The sequence below is a fragment of the Dicentrarchus labrax genome, unplaced genomic scaffold, assembly GCF_905237075.1.
Source record: "Dicentrarchus labrax unplaced genomic scaffold, dlabrax2021, whole genome shotgun sequence".
NCBI lineage: Eukaryota > Metazoa > Chordata > Actinopteri > Moronidae > Dicentrarchus > Dicentrarchus labrax.
In genome coordinates, this window is record NW_026136706.1 from 11,311,243 (window position 1) to 11,318,100 (window position 6,858).

Genomic DNA, 6,858 nt, shown 5'->3' on the forward strand with positions numbered 1-6,858 from the left:
CTATATGTTTAATATTGACTGATTTCTGTCAGGATGTAAAGAGAATTTCAGCAAATATAACAAACAATGCTACCATAGCTTTAAGTATGACTTACACAGAAAACCACCTATATGTAGTTATTTATGAAAACCTTACTGTTTTAAATAAAATGATCTTAGCTCTAAGCAAAGTCTAGACTTGATGAAAGTGATTTTCCAGTTGCGCCCAAGCATGTGGTGAACTTTCCATTATGAACAATGTGAAAGGAATGACTGAATAATGGTGTGAGGAATTAATTGTCAGATGCATGGTCTTTTGAATTAAAACAGGATGCAATGTCCTATAAATGTGTGTCAAATTAGGAAGAAATAACTGTGGTTATTTTTGACTGAACCTAATGTGAAAACCATTATATAAGTGGTCAAATTTAAGTTAATTTGAGATTTATAGATCACAGCTGCGCAAGTTACATGGCTTTAGAGAACGTGCATGAATCCAACGTAAGCATGCCATTGAAATTATATTACGACCAAGTTCAAGTGAGCACATTTTTATAAATAAGGCCCCTGGACTTGGATTGATGTGAATGTGATGTTAAAATAAAATACAATATAAATACGACGAAAGTAAAAAAGGGGAAATTTTACACTCCTTTTGTTTTCCTTTCAGTTCCCTTTCACTCCTTCCCATTGTTTTTATTTTGCAAATTCTTCCTGTCCTTTTACCTCTTCTCCTCTTCTCCTCTTCTCAAGCCCCATGGGTCTTCCTGACAGCTGGTTTCACTGACGTGTGTTTGCCAACAACAGGCCGGCGAACACTGATCACTCAATCCTCCGCTGTCCAAATATTTCAGACTGTTTCCATATCAGACCTGAATCATTGGAAACTCCACAGCATCTCTTATTCATGGTCGCCATAAATTATTCTCCCTGATATGAGCTCCAGTCACGTAAGGCAAAGCTGGAGACGGTGGCACACTTTGACAGAGAGATAAAGATGGAAAGAGACGGACAGAAAGAGAAGAGAGAGAAATGAATAGATGGACAGTGAGGGTCAAAGAAAGAGATTAGCAGAGGGTCAAAAGACATGATGCAGAAACAGGAAACACAGCTAAAAATAATTGAATAATTCCCTCTGGATGCTCCACCATCCGGACAGACAACAGGTTACATGGTATAGTGCGTGTATTCTGAAATTGTATCACACTGTATGGGGTATTCAGCAGGACATGTGAATGAGCAGGTAGGCATTTCAGTGTGTTGCTACACTTTAACAGTACGCTCGTGGGACTCGAACTGCATCTTAGTTACACAGTTGAACACTACTGTTGATTCTTTCTTATTTGATCATTTATTGACTGAGTTTGTATTTCTTTTAAGCCTTTAATGCTACTGCTATACAGCGCTGTAAATGGTGGGAAGAACAAATTATTAATGTGTTACATTCCCATAAATGCAACGAACAATCTGCAGTAGAATGAATCATGCCAGGTATTACTGTACCCCCACCCTCAGACTAAAGAGTGATATTATATATGTCTCCTTCTTTTAGGAACATTGATTTGGCGTTAACAAAATTTGATTTGTGTGAGAACCTTTGAATTTATATTCAATTTACTGGACAAAGAAAACATAAGTCCCTTTCACAGCAGTACAAGTATTTTTATTGTTGATGAACTTTAATTGCATATTTCCCGTGGAAGTAATTTTATCCTCACAGATAATGATGGTGTTTTTTGGCTGAACAGCAGGGAAACATTATATGACTTCTTTATGACACACAAAACCTTTGATATGGTGGCACTGGTTTGCCTGATCTTTTATGATGGAACATTGAGAATGGCAAACAAAAATGCTGTGTCTTGGAAATTCCCCTGCCTAACTTTATGTTGTTGTTTTTTTAAACAGACATGGGCAGAAGTGAGTCACTGAAAAAATAGATTTCAGTCTGCACTAAATTTACATTTCGCTTGATGGACAAAAAGGAGCAAATGCATCTACATTTGACTTTGACCTATTTGCTAGATAGTTTTAGTAGCTTGTTCAAGATAGATTATGTCCCACGCTGCTTTGTGTTTATGGTGCAAATGCTATCTGTCCAAGAGAAAGTAAATTGTGGTATATCCGCATCTCTGTATAGTCCTATTCATCAGAATCATCATTGTGTGAGGAAATGCCATTACATTTCATTACCTCCTCTATTCAAAGAAGATCACACACACATACTGTAAACATATTCAAGGTTATGTTCCTACAAGCAGCGTGGGGGCAGGTCAGCTCTATAATAAATCAGCTCCCTGGTTGGTATTGTATTGTGTATTATTGTTGAACCCACCATAGCTCGGCACTTAAAGCCTCTGATCCATGAAGAGTGCTGGTGTGTGTCACAGTGATGGATATAGTCATTACGATGCCCTCCTTGTCTCTGTATCTGTCCTTCTGTTCCTATTCTGTGCGTTGTATTTTCACTTCAAATATTCCTTAAAACTTCCTCTGTGTCACAAATACAGCGGGTGTTGTAGTTGGCTCGGCTTGTGTAACGCTGATTTTAGGAATACACAAATAAAAGTAGAATCTATTTTGTTTGTGTGCACATGGTTTGAACTAATGTTAATGTGTGATCAGAGGATTAGAGAGTTGTTGTACATGGGCACTGATTGTAAAAGGTTTTATTGGAAGTTTAATTTAATTATTAAATATGTATAGTACACATATTAGATTTTGTAATACATATGTTATATTTATAAATGGCTTTATGTGATATAGTTTAATTCATGATTCAAAGATTTTACATAGATGTCAAATTACTAGCATTTTGTTGATAAATGATAGGGCTGGCATTATTCAATGTTAATCTTATTATCAACGCATCCCATATAAAACAGTGTATTAGTCCATCTCTCTAGTGAAAAAGAATATTAATTTCTAAAGCAGCTGGACAGGGCAGATTTGAGCAAATGCTACTCAAACAGCAGTAAATAGTGCATTGGTTGGGGACTATTTTCAGCTGTGGATCAATACAAATTTTGTGCATGAGTGAGTAATTATAGCACCAGGACAGTGTGTGGGGGATTGACTACAATGACCTATAAAGAAACAGGTCAGCACAATGGTGTTGCTTATTTATGTTTTTCAGAGTGTTATGACAAAAATACAAAATAATTTATACCTTTATGACATTATTTAAGAGCCAAAAGCAAATATTCTACAAAATATCAATCAAGAGAGCCAAACTGTCCCTGTGATTTCATGCCCTGTTTCCAATAACATAGGCTCAGATTCAAAGGATTTCCAAAGCTGTTTAGGAAAAAACAATCATTACAATTCAAAGTGTTGGTATCAGCTTTCACATTTCATTCACAGCCCCTGTTTATCTGTAGATTGACTGCCTCTAACCCTACAACAGACTGCAGTTTGAACTTTCACACCACAGCGAGTAGGAACACCACATCAGAAGGTGTAAAACCACCTCAATTCACCCCCTGAAGGTATTCAAGCGATCTCAGTTTCCAGGGTGCTGTGGTACATTTATAGTCTAACACATTTGGGAGTCCTGTGAATTAGTTTCCTCTCTATTACACAGAGAAGGAGATAGTCCTAGTAGACAGTGCATTGAGGAGTACTATTGACCAAGAGGTGCTCCACTGCTAATGATCTCTATAGGGAGACAGAGGCCACACACACACACACAAACACACATAGACTTCAATCCAGGAGGTCTTAGAGTAGTCAAAGATTATGACTGATCTCAAAAACTCAGCGATCATACATCATCATCATCATCATCCATACTAAAAAAAGGAGAGCCGTCCATTGTCTCCAGCAGAAGTATTACTGCCCCCTTTAAAGCTGTCATGCCTTTGCAAAAAAATCCATGTGAATCGCCATATTTAGGAAAGCAGCGAAGGGGTTACAGTAGCTCGCAGAGGCTCTCAGAGGAGCTGGTGTGCGCCCCCCCCAAAAATCTCTAAAACGCGCATCAAACAAAGACTGAGAAGCTGAGCATGGAAGGGTATCTGGTAGTGCTGGAGTTGGGCCAATGCCAAACATGGAACTGAAACAAAGGACCAAACATTGAAAGAACACAGACAATTTGTTCATTTCTCAGGATATATTTGGTTAATTTTATTTTTATTTTTATTTTTATTTTTTTTTCACATCAGGATAATTTTTTTCTTTTTTCTTAATAACTTTCTTAATGTTCTTAATGTGTGTTTTATTATAATAACATATAACAATAATATTGTTTTTGCATTGATATACTGGAAACGGGAAATAATTGTAAGCAGAAATTGGGTGAATTTGATTGATTTGTTTTCATTATTTTAAACTTCTTGGAGCCACTGTTGTCTGGTGCTTTGTTTCTCTTTTTAAGGCAAGATCAGTATATTAAAAATCGCCATCTTATTAATTCTCCACAGATGTGAAAAAGCAGAGCATTAGGCTTCAGTACTTTAGATGACAAATACAATAAAGGATAACAGGAAACAGCCAACATGAGAAAAATGTAATTTCAATATAAGAGATTCAAATGACTGGCATCACTATGAAGGGGACTTTACAGTGAACTCAACGGCATAATTCAATAAATGTTTTGTTCTTATTTGTATTCAAATATTCACATCAAGATATAAGTATCTGCACATTTTGGAATTTCAATCCAAAGCTTCCCATCATGAACACCAAGCCAATGTTACTGTACCATTACACATGGAATTCCAACATTGCTGTCTTTAAAATTTGGGATTATGCAGCAAGGAGGAAAATACACAGAAATGAAGGAGTAATATCTTTTATTCCATTTCATAATAAGGTGGGCTTTATTATCCTGTGCGTTTACGGTGGAGTTTTTTTAATTGAAAATGGAAATTTCTCTATTTAAGTCCTGATTATCATAGCAGGTAGAGAGCAATTAAAATAAATTGTGATGTGCCTCTGTCCGTGCGTAACAAAAGGCTGGGGGCGTCTTTCACACACATTCATGCACACCTACGTCTTAGATTTCCTTATCAAAGATTTCATTTACCATTTGACCTATATTCAAAGGGAAAATAAGGAGGTTATCACACTCTGTGTGTGTGTGTGTGTGTGTGTGTGTGTGTGTGTGTGTGTGTGTGTGTGTGTGTGTGTGTGTGTGTGTGTGTGTGTGTGTGTGGTTTGTGCGTATGCTCATGTGCACATCTGTGTGCGTGTGTCCTGGGTAAGAAAAGATGGTTTACATTCGGCTTTTGAGTATTGAACAGCTGAGAATGCAGGAAGCCCGGAGCAAGAGCTGTGTAGAGCGTCTGTCATCTGCCACATGGAAAACTGAAACACTCACATCGTAGATCATCATCCTCCTCGTCATACAGATACACAAGCACACACCCATACACACACACACACCAAGAGGATGACAGGATGTAGGAGAGTCCCAGCACGGAGGAGGAAACATCTTCTTGTTTTATAGAAAGAAATTATTTTCACTTTTGGCTGGAATCTTATAAAATGACAATTCTACTACCACTGAATTAACACAGATGAAACGTCAAGCGGAAGGTTAACTATGACTGTATACAGCTATCAGCAACATGAACCCATCGCCAATATGAACATGCATCATTATAAAAACATGGGTTTTCTGTTTCAGTTTTAACCTTGGAATAGCCCCGTCTATACGTCATTTTTATTTTAACTTTACATTTAAAACTTGACATCAGTTTAAGTATGTATGTATCGTCCGAAAAAATTTGGTCAACTTTTCTGCAAATGATCATAGTGGTCAGCTTTGTTACATCCACCCTACATCACTGATTTACTTATGGAAATGTCTAAATTGGGAATCGAATCGGATTGGGAAATATGGAATTGTGAACTTAAATTGCAGGTGGGTGAACAGAAAATCTAGCTGCGGTTTGCAGCAGATACTTCTGCAAAGTATCACTTTACCACAAAAAGGGTAAGCATGGGAGGCCTGTTTCATGTAGACGATGGAGTCAGTAACATAGGGCTTGGTTGACTTCTGATTGGAGCATGTCTTGTTGATATCATTATACCCCTTCAAGTAGATGCCAGCTGCTGAGGTTTAACCTAAAATGATTCTCTAAAAATAGCCATAATCCATCACTGCTTTAAGTCTTTACAAAACGTCTGATCAGATAAGTTGATTTGGATTTTACATGAGAAATGTACATGTGCCAAAAATGTGCTACACAGTGTACAGAAGTATTTGGGATTAGGAGAATGAAAGATGGAGGCAGAGAGAGAGATAACATGAGGGAAGTTGCTAAAGAAAGAAGGGCCAAATGACAAAGAGGCACAAGAGAAAAATACTAAGAGCAAAGCAATGATGCACAGAAATAAAGTCGAGTTAGAAAGCGATCTCAGAGGTGTGTTTGACAGGAAACACAGCCTTGGTGTCATGCTATGCCCCGGCTGGGTGTCGTCTTCGACTTCAGCCCCCGCTGATGGATGATGAGACACCAGTGGGAGCCGACCGACGAGGCGGGGTCGGGGAATTGGAACCAATGTCTGGAGCAGCCTCCTTTGCCATAAATTAAAACAAGACGGCGAGGATTGAATAGCACAAGTTTCTGTATGTGTGTGTGACTTTATATGCTTTCTGAGAATCATCTTTGTCAGAACCAAATCGAGAATTAAACTTTAGGAGTAGAGACAATTTTGTGATGCGAGATCATTTTTGTTGAAAGAGTCGGGGGTTTATGGAAGGCAAAAGCTTTAAGTTAACTAATCAATTTGGATTTTTTTAAAGGTTTTTTATTCAGATTTTTGTTTTCCTTTGAGGCATTTTTGATGGTCGAGCTATCAATCACACTGTGTGTTTTAATATACTGAATTTCCTATTTTATATAGATTTCTTCTGTCTGTTCTGAAAATTGA